Source organism: Meles meles, chromosome 6 (genome assembly GCF_922984935.1).
Source record: "Meles meles chromosome 6, mMelMel3.1 paternal haplotype, whole genome shotgun sequence".
Taxonomy (NCBI): domain Eukaryota; kingdom Metazoa; phylum Chordata; class Mammalia; order Carnivora; family Mustelidae; genus Meles; species Meles meles.
The window spans coordinates 56,248,426-56,263,843 of NC_060071.1; the positions used below are offsets into that span (position 1 = coordinate 56,248,426).

The 15,418-nt window shown below is 36.9% G+C and overlaps 1 pseudogene; it reads left to right on the forward strand.

Annotated features, from left to right (window-relative positions):
* Positions 1 to 4,902: 4,902 nt before the first annotated feature.
* On the forward strand, positions 4,903 to 5,695 carry LOC123943572 (annotated as a pseudogene).
* The last annotated feature ends 9,723 nt before the right edge of the window (positions 5,696 to 15,418 follow it).

Sequence of the window (15,418 nt, forward strand, 5' to 3'; positions counted from 1 at the left end):
GAGAAGTGAAGCAACACACCCAAGGACATGTAGCTCATAAATCAAGGAGATGGAGATTTGAATCCAGGTAGTCTCTCTCCAGAATGTTTGCTTTTAGTTCCTACATAATAATGCTATTTATAAAATTGCTCCTATATCATTTTTCCTATTTGCTCCATTAATTTCAAATTTTCTTTGGCAATTAGAAAATCTATGAATTTTGCTTATAATAAATATTGAAAATAAGAGTTCATGGGCACCTGGGTGGCTCAGTGGGTTAAAGCCTCTTCCTTCGGCTCAGGTCATGATCCCAGGGTCCTGGGATTGAGGCCCACATCAAGATCTCTGCTCAGCAGGGAGCCTGCTTCATTCTGTCTCTGCCTGCCTCTCTGCCTACTTGTGATCTCTTGTCTGTCAAATAAATAAATAAAATCTTTTAAAAAATTTTAAAAAAGAAAATAAGAGTTCATATTTAGGAAAAAATAAAATCATCTAAAATCCCATAACCTAGAGACATTGTGGTAGGAAGTCTAAATATTTCCGTATATAAATTAACATAACATGTAATGTTTTGTGTTTATATTTTTTTAACTTAACGACAAAGTATATATCTTTTCAGTTTCATTTATGCCAAGTTCTAAATTTGTTTCATTTGTATTAAAATCTTATAAACATAGTTTTAAGTATATAAAAAAGTTCTCTTCCTTATTCATGTAGCAAATAGTTTCTCACAGGCTATTATGATAACTGTCTTGTCCTTCTAAATTACTGAATTTTTCCAAACATATTGTGATGCTTTTCTGTTCAGCAATATTTCCATAGTACACAATACTACTACACTGTAATTTAAGGAAAGTTCCAGATATCTGTAATGACTATACACATTTTATTTGAGGCAAAAATGAAGAGGAAAGTTTTTACTTTTGCTACTTTTACTTAGATTAAGATCTACATGGGAATGTGGGGTGTAGAGGTCACTCTGTGAGGACATTGTCATGACAAGGAGGTCGCTGGCTTCCAAACTGGTTTCCATTCTCCCAGCTGTGTGCAGGTGTCAATGAGTCAATTCACAAAGTCATTTGGTAAAGAATTCTTCTCCACCAAATCTCCCCTAGGGGCTTCTAAGCCCCTGATTTCATTTACCATGTCTTCTTGAACTTCCCACTATGATATTAGTGAAGACTCTCATTTAATAGTGCCTACCTTGTGCCAGAAATTGTGCTAATTAGTGGGGCATACAGAGTTGGCGAAAGGCTCCTTTTCTCAAAGAAATCATAATTGATAATGAAGAACTAATATGCATAAGAAATTATACTTTATTATAAAGAAGGTATAGGGTACAACAGTAGTTCATAGACATTACTTGGGGTAGTCAAGAAATACTTCAGAGTAGCTAGCATTTGATCTAAGTTTTGAAAGCTAAAGAAAAAGGGGAATTAAACTTTCTGCCACATATTTTTACATATATACTCTCAAATCTTCATACATCTAGGGAATTAAGTTAGACACCTCCCATTTTATGGACAAATAAATGCCATCAGTATAATTGGCTAGTGCACCCTAGTTTATATAGTTCACAAGTGGCAGAACTAGAATGGCAACCAAGTATATTGGGTTTAAGAGCCAAAGATGACTCCACACTGTAATGCAGAAATAATACACATGAAAGTATATGAAAGAGTTGAGAAATGTGAAAAAAAAATACTAATGTGTTCAGTTCATAAAGGTTCTTATGTGATATGCAATTGAATTTGAAATATCCTGGATGATAGAACCAAAGGCTTTAATTACAAATATGACCACATCTGATTTTTAGATAGACAAATCTGAAAGCAGAGTATAGAACAGACTACACATAGCTAAGATTGGAGGCAGAGAGATCATTCAGAAATGAAAAATAAATATACCTGAAATAAAACTGACAGTAGAAATGAAGAGAAGGACACAAAACAGAAATATTCAGGAAGGAGGTCCAATTTGCCATCTGGTATATAAGGTGAAAGAGGAGAAAAGGTGCCTCAGAGATTCTTGGATTAAGCACCTGAGAGATAATAGTCATGATATTTCCTAAGACATTAAAAAGAGGACAAAATCATGAGCTCAGACTTGCACAATTTAACTTTGAAGTGCTTGAGGGATGTCCATTCATGTACTACAATACAGTCTTGAATACATTATGCTAGAGTCCAGGAATAGAGCTATAGATATAGAAATCCTTACAAGTGGAGAGTAGTTAAAACAACAAATTGTGTTTGAAATGAAAAAATATATATTTTATGTCTCCTGAGTCACATGAGCACTCAAAAATATGTAGGGAAAAAATCCATGCATCAGTGAAAAACACAAGAAAGAAGTTAGAGATATAGGAGAAAAATCAAGAGAGCTTAGATATACAAATATTAAAAATGCATCCAGTTTCAAGTACCGTTGCCTTATTCACAGTCTCTTACAGTAAATTTTTATTTTTTTTTCACATTACAAGCTATCAGAAGGTAGATCTTTGCTGACATCAAAGAACTTTTACACAGGATTATTTTTCTATCCATTCATAATATCATCTTTAACCTGTAGACACCCAAAGCTCATGGTTGCTGAATCTTTGGGCATCACATTAATATTGAATGCAGGGATAAGAGAGCCAGAAAAAGAGACTTCTCCACATTAATCTTTCCATTTTAATCTGGGAAAGAAAAATTTCCACAGGAGGCATTGTTCTATATTTCATCAAAACAGCTACATGCCCCTCTTACACCAATTCATGGCCAAGGTACATAGATTATCATATTTCATCCCAGCGCTAAGATAAGAACCTGCCTTCTTCCGAAAATCAGAAATGTCCATCATATGTCTAAACAGATACATGTTCTCTTAGCACAAACTGTATGGAAAAGGCTTTGGGATAGGCAGCCAATACATACACAACAACCAATGACAGAAAAAATTTCAAAAACAATTCAAGATCAATAGTACCAAATTTGGAGAACAAGTATGTACGATAAAGACTGAAAACTGATTATTAGATATGATATTTTTACATGTAGACTATTGTGTGCTGAATCCCTGGTGAGATCTTTAAAAGGATTTTCTGACATGCAATCTAGCTTGTTTGGCTTGTTCAATAAATGGAATGTATAAGATTAATAAATTTACCTGTTAAGGGTTTGAGAGAGAAAGAAAATAAGAAGGCTGCCCCCCGTCTCATCCCTAACAGATCTGATCTTTGAAGGAGAGATTCTATGTGTAACCCATCAAGGGAATTGAAAAGTTGATACGAAAGTAAAAAGTTGATGCATCTAAAACCTTGAGGAAAGCTAGAGTATTTTTGGAAGTGCTGGCCTTGAAGAGCCCAGAGGATTGGTTAGAAGGATATATTCTCAAGTCCTAGAACTCTTGATACACTCCTAGTTTTGCCACCTCATCTTCCTTAGGCTCAGTTTCATTTATGAAATGGTGATAATAAAACTAAACCTATCTTATGAAGTCATTAGGAAGCTTGAAAGTAATAATGTATCTAAAACAATGCCTTAAATATTGAAGACACTCAACTCTGTTACTGGGATTATTAGACTTGATTATTAAGTATTAATCATAACTATATTTACTAATCTGGGATCATTAGACTTGATTATTAAGTATTAATCATAACTATATTTACTAATCTTTACTCTGAGATATACAATATTTTAGTTTAGTTTAATTTGTCATTAAGTAATCTGTTTACTAAAAGTGGTCTTGAACCAAACATAATAATAATCATGTCGTGAACTGAGTGTTAAAGTTATTGAGCCTCTGGGTGCCTGGATGGCTCAGTTGGTTAAGCAAATGACTCTTTGGTTTCACGTCAGGTCATGATCTCATGAATCATGAGATCGAGCTGCAAATCAGGCTCCAGGCTCAGAAGGAGAAGTGAGTCTACTTGAATATTCTCTCCTTCCACTCCCCTTCTCACTTGTTCTTCTCTCTCAAACAAATAAATAAATCTTCAAAAAAATTTACTGAGCCTGTGCACCTGAGTTCCATTTAAATTTAAAAAGAGAGTCAATTATCATATGGTTTCACTTATTTGTGGAGCATAACAAATAACATGGAGGACATAGGGAGATGGAGAAGAGAAGGGAGTTGAGAGAAATTGGAAGGGAAGGTGAACCATGAGAGACTATGGACTCTGAAAAACCACCTGAGGGTTTTGAAGGGCTGAGGGATGGGAGGTTGGGGGAGCCAGGTGGTGGGTATTAAGGAGGACACTTATTGCATGGAGCACTGGGTGTGGTGCAAAAACAATGAATTCTGTTAAGAAAAAAAAAAGCCCAATGTAGGGAGTGATGGGATATGTTCGAGTACTTTTGTCATGGTGATCTCTCTAATTGCAGTGAAAAGGAAAAAACTAAGGGGCTAAGAAAAGTTCAGGTAAGAGAATATAAAATTAGTGTGGAAGTATTAATAATGATGTGGAGGAAAAGATAATAATCATAAGAGAACACATTTAGAGAAAAGGTCAGGAAAATGATCCAGAATCTTTGAGAAAAATTAAAGTGAGGTTTAACTATAGGATTAGAATTAAAGGAATTAATTACAATTAAAGGAAATACTCTTGCTCTATTTGCAAAATTTAGTGTCACATTTTTTCCCTCAAATACCTCCTCTATATAATGAATTTGTTCCTACCTTATTTTTTCCAAATCTTTCTTTTTCCTCTCTCAGTCAGTAACTTCTAACTTAATAAACAAAACAGGAAATATATGTTGCTGACATTGATACTTACTCTTTTTCATTTTTATCCCCAGGTTACTTGAAAATCAACTTTCCTGTCCCAGTCAATGGGTAGATTAAATGACTCTGTAGTTGTGTTACTGGCCCTTTCTTGCTCTTGGGAAAAAAAAACTTTTTCTCGTCTTGATATGTGCTTTGCTCTACTGAGCATTCATGTCGGAAACTATTTTTGTTCTGTTTTTGGTAATCTTTGACTCTCACCTACATTCTCCTAAGTACTTCCTTCCTGGCCAACCTGTCCCTCATTGATGTGGATGTTTCTTCTATCATAGTTCTCAAGATAATCAAAGACCTTTTAAATGAATGCAAAGTGATTTCTTTCCAAAGCTGTATGACACAGATATGCTTCATCTATATCAGGGAAGGAGTGGAGATGGTGTTACTCATAGCCATGACATTTGACAGGTACACAGAAATCTGTAAGCCTCTTCATTATCTAAACATCATGAATCCTAAAATGCTATGTCTCAATTTGCTTTCATTATAAACTTGCCTTTTGTTGTCCTAATGAAATAGACAAATTTTTACTGTGACTTTCCTAGGATCATAAAACTTGCATGAACCAATGCAGCCAAGTTTATTATTGCTGCCAACAGTGGCTTCATGAGCATGGATACCTTCTTGCTGCTAATCTTGGCCTATGTCTTCATTTTGGTCCCCACCTAGAAATGTGCTTCAGGCTGTGGTGGTTCTATTTTTCACTCCATGCATGCTTCTTTATGTATGGCCTTTCCCCACATCATCAAGTGAGAAATACCTGTTCATTATTGACTTTTCTATCACCCCTGTCTTGAATCCAGCCATCTATACATTAAGGAACAAAGACATTAAAGCAGCAATAAAACGATTGTGCAAAGAGAATCTTACTCCAGAATTTGTTGACCACATATGTTTTTGGAGCTTTACAACTGAACATCCAACTGCATGGTGGCCCGTCTCAACTTAGGCCCCACAATTTAGCATATCCTGAACAAATGCAACATCTGCCATCCTAAGCTTGCTATATGAAGTCTAAAAATAACCTGTAAATTTGTTGTAATGAATCGCAAACATTCTGAATTGTTATACTGAATTGTTATGTATATATAGGTTCAATGGCTTTAAAAGTAAACCCAGAGATAAAATCAAGAGGCAAGGAATTTATTTAGAAGGGACTTCTAGATGACACTCGTTCAAAAGTGAAGACATAAGCCAGAGAAAAGAAGGAAGGTAATAGGTGATGTATTAATTAGTATTAACTAGCATCCTCCTACTGTGGACATTGGGGCGCAATCCTAACTGTGGCCCCCTAAGTGACTGTACATACTCTATCATATTAGGTGACTTCACCTGAAAGGCTATGAAGCTGTGTATTTCTGTTGGGGGTAGTTCTAAGGCATTAACTCCACAGCAGTTCCAGACTACCCCACAAGCGGGTTGAGCAGTTCTGATATCTAAAGAAAAGTCCTCAGACAGAAAAACTTCTGCAGCTTATGGTATAAGAGAGTCTTCATTCTTGGGATATGCGTATGGTATCAAAAGCATCAGAAACACTCCACATCTTCCTTCTCATGCTTAGAGGCATTCATGTTCCATGTATGTTTACTCCATCACTGATCCTTCAAACATAGGACTGTTAATGAAACAAGTGTTAATGGGTTCCATCACTGCACATTTTCCCAGGAAGATATTCATCATCTTTCTCCACCACAACCCATCCTACATTTTCCTCACATTTGTCCAGCACTTTTGCTGCTCTATATCACTTGCCCAGATACATGTCTTCCCACCTAAGAAGGCTAAATCCATGATTACCATGCTCTTGTCAGGCTGTAATTGCTGCAATTGCCCATTTAGAGTTATCATCAAATGTTGCACCCATTCCATTTCTCTGCAATAATGAAGGTTAATAATACCTGGCATGCTAGAACACTCAGGAATCTATAAACACAAGAAAAGCAAAATGACCAGTGAGCTACTAAAACTTTGGGTTTACTGAAAAGCTTACTCTGTCCCCAAAGGAAGCATTCACTCACCCCAGTGAGGTCCAATGTGTAGGTCTAGAAAGCTCAAGTTCTCCAAGGAAGTAATGGTGAAAGGAGACATTCTCACCACCTATCTTTGGTGTCCAGGCCTATGCAATCCACAAAACAATACCGTATAATGTTCATTGGTTCAAAGTATATATCACACATAAAACACAAAGTGTCATCCCCAAACACACTTACTTCCACCATTAAAAGCTATTCTTCATATTCTATCAGACTAACACCTTCTGCATGATACCCATATTGCCACAGCAGTGGATAATTTGGTTGTGTGCTCACTATTGTACTTTCTTAGCTGTAAAGATATTTCTTTGTCCTAGGCAATGTTGTGAAGGACGTTAGACATTCTATGTGTCTTTGGATCACTTAATGGCCAAGGTACTGCTGTAAGGACAGTCAAAGCCATACTTGGAAAACATGTTTATCCCAGTAAGAATTATCCACTGATCTAATGTAAACAGCTAGCAATCAAGTTTCTGATTAAATGTGTCAATAGATGAAACCACAGTGGGGTTCAATATCCACTTGTCCTTCTAGAAGGACATTCAATAGTGGCTGCCACTATACCTGCCTAACTGAAAAGAGACCATATTGAAAGAATCCATGGAAAGACTTCAACTTTGCCATTTATAACTACTTCATCCAAGGGCCCATTGCACAGGACGTAACCATGGAAAGATTTCATCCTTGCTATTATAACTACTTCATTCATATTTACCCATTGCACATGAAAGAACACATAAAGTGGTTTCATCCCTGCTATTTATAATTACTTCATCCATCAGACCATTGTGCAAGTACTCCAGTGGCTGAGCCAGGTTATCAACTCAGCTATTTAACACTATTCTTGAGCTACAATAAGAACAGAAATATAAATAAGAAGTTACATGTATTGCATGGAGCACTGGGTGTGGTGCAAAAACAATGAATACTGTTATGCTGAAAATAAGTAAATTAATTAATTAAAAAAAAGAAGTTACATGTATTTCTTCCTGCTTTCTTCTGGCTAAAAACAAACAAACAAACAAACAAAACCCAATTATATCATATATCAGTGTGGCCCATGTGTTAAGTAACCACTATCCACTTTAAGTGACAATTCTAGTTATATGGAAATTATAAAACTGAACCCACATTTATGAGGACAGATATCATAAGCTGGAGTAATTAGACAATTCCCATCAAAGTATTAGGTTAATTTTTTTTGCTTTTGTTAAATACATAAAATAAACCAGTTAAACCATTTAGTATGAAAAGAAGAGAATGAATGAAATATCAATTCCAGCAACCAGTATGTTAGAATTTAGGAAAAACTTGAGGTAGGAAATCAGTGTTGTTGAATGCCGACTTATACTAATAAAAATATAATGGTTAGAATAGTAAAGAAAGTCCAGGAGAGATTTACGCTTTATCCTATAATAAATGTGGATTCTATAACTCTAGATAGGCGTGAATAAATCCATATAATGACAAATAACTATGCATCTGAACAAACAAAAAGTTTAGGTTCTTCACACCACACATATAAAAAATAGATACATATATTTCAAAATAAAGTAACTGGATCTAAATATTTTTTAAATTATGTCATAAAGCAGCTTTTAAATAAATTTCAGTATGGTGAAATGTATATAGTAGTTGCATTAAAATGCAATTTTAAACAAGGCAACACAAATAGAAAACATGAATAAAGAAAAGACTCTATTTTACCACACCAACTTTAAACTTGTCAAAAACAAATGTAAAGATTTCTGCTTTATAGTTCTGCATGTAAGGAGTTTGGAATCACTATGCCATCATAATAAGTTAAAAGTGGAACAGAGTGAAGAAGAAACAACTCTTCTTGATCCAAAAGAGAGGGGGGGAGACCGGGCAAACTGCTACCCCATGATTAGAGAGGTAGGCAGGCGAGTAAGGATACTGGCATAGCTTACCAAGCAGACACAAACCTAAATCATAATTGATGAATTGCTGGAGGGTAGAGACCTCTGAGTTAAGAACTGGTCAGAGGGACCTATCATAGCTTACCAAGCAGACACAAACCTAAACCATAATTGATGAATTGCTGGAGGGTAGAGACCTCTGAGTTAAGAACTGGTCAGAGGGACCTATCCATAGGTGGGGTCATTTATATTGTGAAATTTACTTTAAGCCGCTTGATCATATTCACCCAATAACTATCTGAGAAAAAATTCCCTCAGGCTGTTGGCACAGAGAGGGGTAAAGGAATCATTTAGAAATGTACCAGAGCACTCTGAATTTCTCGAGAAGCCTTGAGCTCAGGGGATACTAGTCAACTAAAACCTTACCTACTAAGGTATTATAGAAGTCTAACTGACCTGGTGAAGGCAATACCCATCCTCAACAACTCTAACAATCATGTCCCATCGAAGAGAAAAGAAATAAAATGAGAAACACTTGTGAAGTTTACAGTCCAGAAACACAGACTCACTCAAATCAAGACCTAATTCTAGCACTACAGAATGCTTTCCCTCTGCTCACACATCATCACATTACCAAACGCCTATTTACAGCAGGTTTTTTTTTTTTTTAAATCAAGTACATCATATCTAGCTATCAAGAAGACATCACAAGTGGCACCTAGGTGGCTCAGTGGGTTAAAGCCTCTGCCTTCGGCTCAGGTCTTGATCCTGGGGTCCTGGAATCAAGCCCCACATTGGGCTCTCTGCTCAGCAGGGAGCCTGCCTCCCTTCCTTTCTCTCTGCCTGACTCTCTGCCTACCTGTGATCTCTGTCTGTCAAATAAATAAATAAATAAATCTTTAAAAAAGAAGACATCACAAGACATAATTAAGGTGGAAGCACAAAATTTGAATAGACATAACAAGAATCAGAGATAGACAAAGCAAGAATGTTGTAATTATCAATCCAGAAATTTACAGTAACTCTAATTAATGTGTTAAGAGCTCTAATGGACCACGTAGACAGAATGCAAGAACAAGTGGCCAATAAAAGCAGTGAGATGGAAATCCTAATTTAAAAAAAAAAGAAAGAAAGAAATGCTAGAGGTCAAAAGCACTATAACAGACATAAAGAATGCCTTTGATGGACTTATTACTAGAATGAACATAGAAGAGGGTAGAACCCCTGAGCTAGATGACATATCAATAGAATCCTCTAGAATAAAGAATGAAAAAAAAAAAAAACAGGAATATCTAAGGCCTGTAGGACAACTAAAGAAGGTTTAATCATGTGTAATGGGAATCCAGAAGGAGAAGAAAGAGAAAAAGAAACAGAAAGGAAAGAAATATTTGAAGCAATAATGTTTTTTTTTAAAAATTTCTTTTCAGCATAACAGAATTCATTGTTTTTGCACCACACCAAGTGGTGCAATGCATGCCACTCAATGCAATACATGCCCTCCTTAATACAAACCACCTGGCTCTCCCACCTCCTACCCCCCGCCCCTTCAAAACCCTCAGATTTTTTTTCAGATTCCATAGTCTCTCATGGTTCACGTCCTCCTCCAATTTCCCTCAACTCCTATCTCCTCTCCATGTCCCTATGTCCTCCATGTTATTTGTTATGCTCCACAAATAAGAGAAACAATATGATACTTGACTCTCTCTGCTTGACTTATTTCACTCAGCATAATCTCCTCCAGTCCTCTCTATGTTGCTACAAAAGTTGGGTATTCATCCTTTCTGATAGAGGCATAATACCCATAGAGTATATGGACCACATTTTCCTCATCCATTCATCCGTTGAAGGGCATCTTGGTTCTTTCCACAGATTGGCGACCATGGCCATTACTGCTATGAACATTGGGGTACAGATGGCCCTTCTTTTCACTACATCTGTATCTTTGGGGTAAATACCCAGCAGTGCAATTGCAGGGTCATAGGGAAGCTCTATTTTTAATTTCTTCAGGAATCTCCACACTGTTCTCCAAAGTGGCTGCACCAGCTTGCATTCCCACCACCAGTGTAAGAGGGTTCCCCTTTCTCCACATCCTCTCCAACACACGTTGTTTCCTGTCTTGCTAATTTTCGCCATTCTAACTGGTGTAAGGTGATATCTCAATGTGGTTTTAATTTGAATCTCCGTGATGGCTAGTGATGATGAACATTTTTTCATGTGTCTGATAGCCATTTGTATGTCTTCGTTGGAGAAGTGTTTGTTCATATCTTCTGCCCATTTTTTGATATGATTATTTGTTTTTTGTGTGTTGAGTTTGAGGTGTTCTTTATAGAATCTGGATATCAACCTTTTGTCTGTACTGTCATTTGCAAATATCTTCTCCCATTCCGTGGGTTGCCTTTTTGTTTTGTTGACTGTTTCCTTTGTTGTGCAGAAGCATTTGATCTTGATGAAGTCCCAAAAGTTCATTTTCGCTTTTGTTTTCTTTGCCTTTGGCGACATATCTTGAAAGAAGTTGCTGTGACTGATATCGAAGAGGTTACTGCCTATGTTCTTCTCTAGGATTCTGATGGATTCCTGTCTCACGTTGAGGTCTTTTATCCATTTCAAGTTTATCTTTGTGTACAGTGTAAGAGAATGGTCGAGTTTCATTCTTCTACATATAGCTGTCCAGTTTTCCCAGCACCACTTATTGAAGAGACTGGCTTTTGTCCACTGTATATTTTTTCCTGTTTTGTCGAAGATTATTTGACCATAGAGTAGAGGGTCCATATCTGGGCTCTCTACTCTGTTCCACTGATCTATGCGTCTGTTTTTATGCCAGTACCATGCTGTCTTGGTGATCACAACTTTGTAGTAAAGCTTGAAATTGGGAAACGTGATGCCCCCAATTTTGTTGTTCTTTTTCAACATTTCCTTGGCAATTCAGGGTCTCTTCTGATTCCATACACATTTTAGGATTATGTTCTCCAGCTCGTTGAAAAATACCAGTGGAATTTTGATCAGAATGGCATTAAAAGTATAGATTGCTCTAGGCAGTATAGACATTTTAACAATGTTTATTCTTTGGATCCAAGAGCATGGAATGGTCTTCCATCTTTTTGTGTCTTCTTCAATTTTTTTCATGAGTATTTTGTAGTTCCTCGAGTACAGGTCCTTTACCTCTTTGGTGTGGTTTATTCCCAGGTATCTAATGGTTCTAGGTGCTATAGTAAATGGAATCGATTCTTTAATTTCCCTTTCTGTATTTTCATTGTTAGTGTGTAAGAAAGCCACTGATTTCTGTACTTTGACTTTGTATCCTGCCACGTTACTGAATTGCTGTATGAGTTCTAGTAGTTTGGGGGTGGAGTCTTTGGGGTTTTCCATATAAAGAATCATGTCATCTGTGAAGAGAGAGTTTGCCATCTTCATTGCCAATTTGGATACCTTTTATTTCTCTTTGTTGTCTGATTGCCGTTGCTAGGATTTCTAATACTATGTTGAACAACAGTGGTGAGAGTGGGCATACTTGTGGTGTTCCTGATCTCAATGGGAAGGCTGCAAGCTTTTTCCCATTGAGGAATATATTTGCTGTGGGTCTTTCATAGATAGATTTTATGAAGCTCAGGAATATTCCCTCTATCCCTATACTTTGAAGCGTTTTAATCAGGAACGGATGCGGGATTTCTGCATCAATTGAGAGGACCATTTGGTTCTTCTATCTTCTCTTATTGATTTGTTCTATCACATTGATTGATTTGTGAATGTTGAACCATCCTTGGAACCCAGGGATGAATCCCACCTGGTCATGGTGGATAATCTTTTTAATGTGCTGTTCAATCCTTTGATTGAAGAGAATCTTAGCATCCATATTCATCAGTGATATTGGTCTGCAGCTCTGCTTTTTGGTGTGGTCTTTGCCTGGTTTGGGGATCAGGGTAATGCTGGCTTCATAAAAAGAGTCTGGAAGTTTTCCTTCTGCTTCAATTTTTTGAAGCAGCTTCAGGTGAATAGATGTTATTTCTTCTCTGAAAGTTTGGTAGAATTCCCCAGGGAATCTGTCGGTCCTGGGCTCTTGTTTCTTGGTAGGTTTTTGATCACTGCTTCAATCTCGTTACTAGATATCGGTCTATTCAGATTGTAGATTTCTTCCTGGTTCAATTTTGGGAGTTTATGGTTTTCCAAGAATGCATCCATTTCATCTAGGTTGCTTAACTTATTTGCATATAACTGTTGATAATAACTTCTGATGATTGTTTCTACTTCCTTGGTGTTAGTTGTGATCTCTCCCTTTTCATTCATAATTTTATTAATTTGAGTTTTCTTTCTTTTCTTTTGGATTAGTGTGGCCAATGGTTTATCAATCTTATTGATTCTTTCAAAAAACCAGCTTCTAGTTTCATTGATATGCTCTATTGCATCTCTAGTTTATACCTCATTGATCTCTGCTCTAATCTTGATTATATCTCTTCTTATGTGTGGAGTTGGTTTCATTTGTTGTTGATTCTCCAGTTCTTTAAGGTGTAGAGACAGCTGGTGTATTCTGGATTTTTCAATTTCTTTGAGGGAGGTTTGGATGGCTATGTACTTCCCCCTTAGGACCGCCTTTGCTGTATCCCATAGGTTTTGGACAAAAGTGTCTTCATTCTCATTGGTTTCCATGAATTATTTAAGTTCTTCTTTGATCTCCTGGTTGATCCAAGCATTCTTCAGCAAGGTGGTCTTTAGATTCCAGGTGTTTGAGTTCCTTCCAAACTTTTCCTTGTGATTGAGCTCCAGTTTCAAAGCATTGTGATCTGAGAATATGCAGGGAATAATCTCAGTCTTTTGGTATAGGTTGAGTTCTGCTTTGTGACCCAGTATGTGGTCTATTCTGGAGAAGGTTCCATTTGCACTTGAGAAGAATGAGTATTCTGTTGTTTTAGGATGGAATGTTCTGTATTTATCTATGAGGTCCATCTGGTCCAATGTGTCATTCAATGCTCTTATTTCTTTATTGATTTTCTGCTTGGATATCTGTCTATTACTGAGAGAGGTGTGTTAAGATCTCCTACTATTAATGTATTCATATCAATATGATGCTTTATCGTGATTAATAGTTTTCTCATATAATTGGCTCCTCCCATATTGGGGGCATAGATATTTACAATTGTTTGATCATCTTGGTGGATAGTCCCTTTAAAAATTATAGAGTGTCCTTCTGTATCTCTGACTACAGTCTTTAGTTTAAAATCTAATTTATCTGATATGAGAATCTCTACCCCTACCTTCTTTTGAAGACTGTTGGCATGGAAGATGCTTCTCCATCCCTTCACTTTCAGTCTGGGTGTATCCTTAGGTTCAAAATGCGTCTCTTGTAGACAACATATGGATGGGTCCTGTCGTTTTATCCAATCTGCAACCCTGTGTCATTTTATGGGTGCATTTAGGCCATTCACATTGAGAGTGATTATTGATAGATACGTTTTTATTGACATCGTGTTGCCTTTGAAGTCTTTCTGTCTGTAGATTGTCTCTATATTTCTGTTCAATGATATTCTTAGGATTTTTTCTCTTTTATAGAACCCCCCTTAATATTTCCTGCAGTGTCAGCTAGGTGGTTGCATACTCTTTTAAGCCTTGCCAGTCTTGAAAACTCTTTATCTCTCCATCCATTTTAAATGTCAGTTTTGCTGGACAAAGTATTCTTGGCTGCATGTTCTTCTTATTTAGTGCCCTGAATATATCTTGCCAGCCCTTTCTGGCTTGCCAGGTTTCTGTGGACAGTTATGATGTTATTCTGATGGGCTTTTCTCTGTACATAAGGAACTTCTTTATCCTAGCTCCCTTCAAGTGGGCCTGCTTACAATTATAATTCTTCATTCTTACTATTAGGTGTCTTGAGGACTTTTGAGGATCTACAATCTTGGGGGAAGACCGTTCTGCCACTAGTACATAAACACTGGTTCCATTCGGGAGATTGGGAAAATTTTCATGGAGAACTTGTTCCACTATATCTTCTAGACTTCTTTCTTTTTCCTCCCTTTCAGGGATTCCAATAATTCTGACGTTGGAATGTTTCATGGCATCATTTATTTCCATGATTCTGTTTTTGTGGCTTCTATGCTATTTGTTCCAGGCTTCCTCCTGATCGTTTCTCTCTATCTGTTTGTCCTCCAGATCACTAATTCTATCTTCTGTCTCAGTTACCCTAGCTTTTAGAGAATTTAGATTAGATTGGAACTCATTGAAAGCATTGTGAACATCATCCCTGGTAGCTTTCAGTTCTGTCCTAACATTGTGAACATCATCCCTGGTGGCTTTCTGTTCTGCCCTAATCAATTCTGTTTGGTCATCCATGGCTTTCTCCAACCTAGCTATTGCCTGGATAATTGTTAGCCTGAATTCCGTTTCCAACATATTGTCTATGTCGATAGCCATTAGCTCTGTTGCAGAAGGTCCATCCTCTGTATTTTTCTTCTGTTGGGCATTCCTCCTCCCAGTCATTTTGGTGAGAGATGACTGAATGGATGAAGCTGGATGTATTGACAGTGGTGCAGTCAAGGTGCACTCTGGAACGCTTCTGAGCAATCCATAGTTCCCACCCAAATGAAAGAAAAAAGAAAGAGGAAGAAAAGAAAAGAAAATGAAAAAGAGAGAGAGAGAGAGATAGACAGGAAAAAAAAGAAAGATAATAGAGAAGGCTCATCCCAAATGGGCCCCAAGGCAAAATTTGTGACATATACAAACAAAAACAGACAAACAAAGAGATTGATAAAAGTATATGACAAGAGAAAAAAA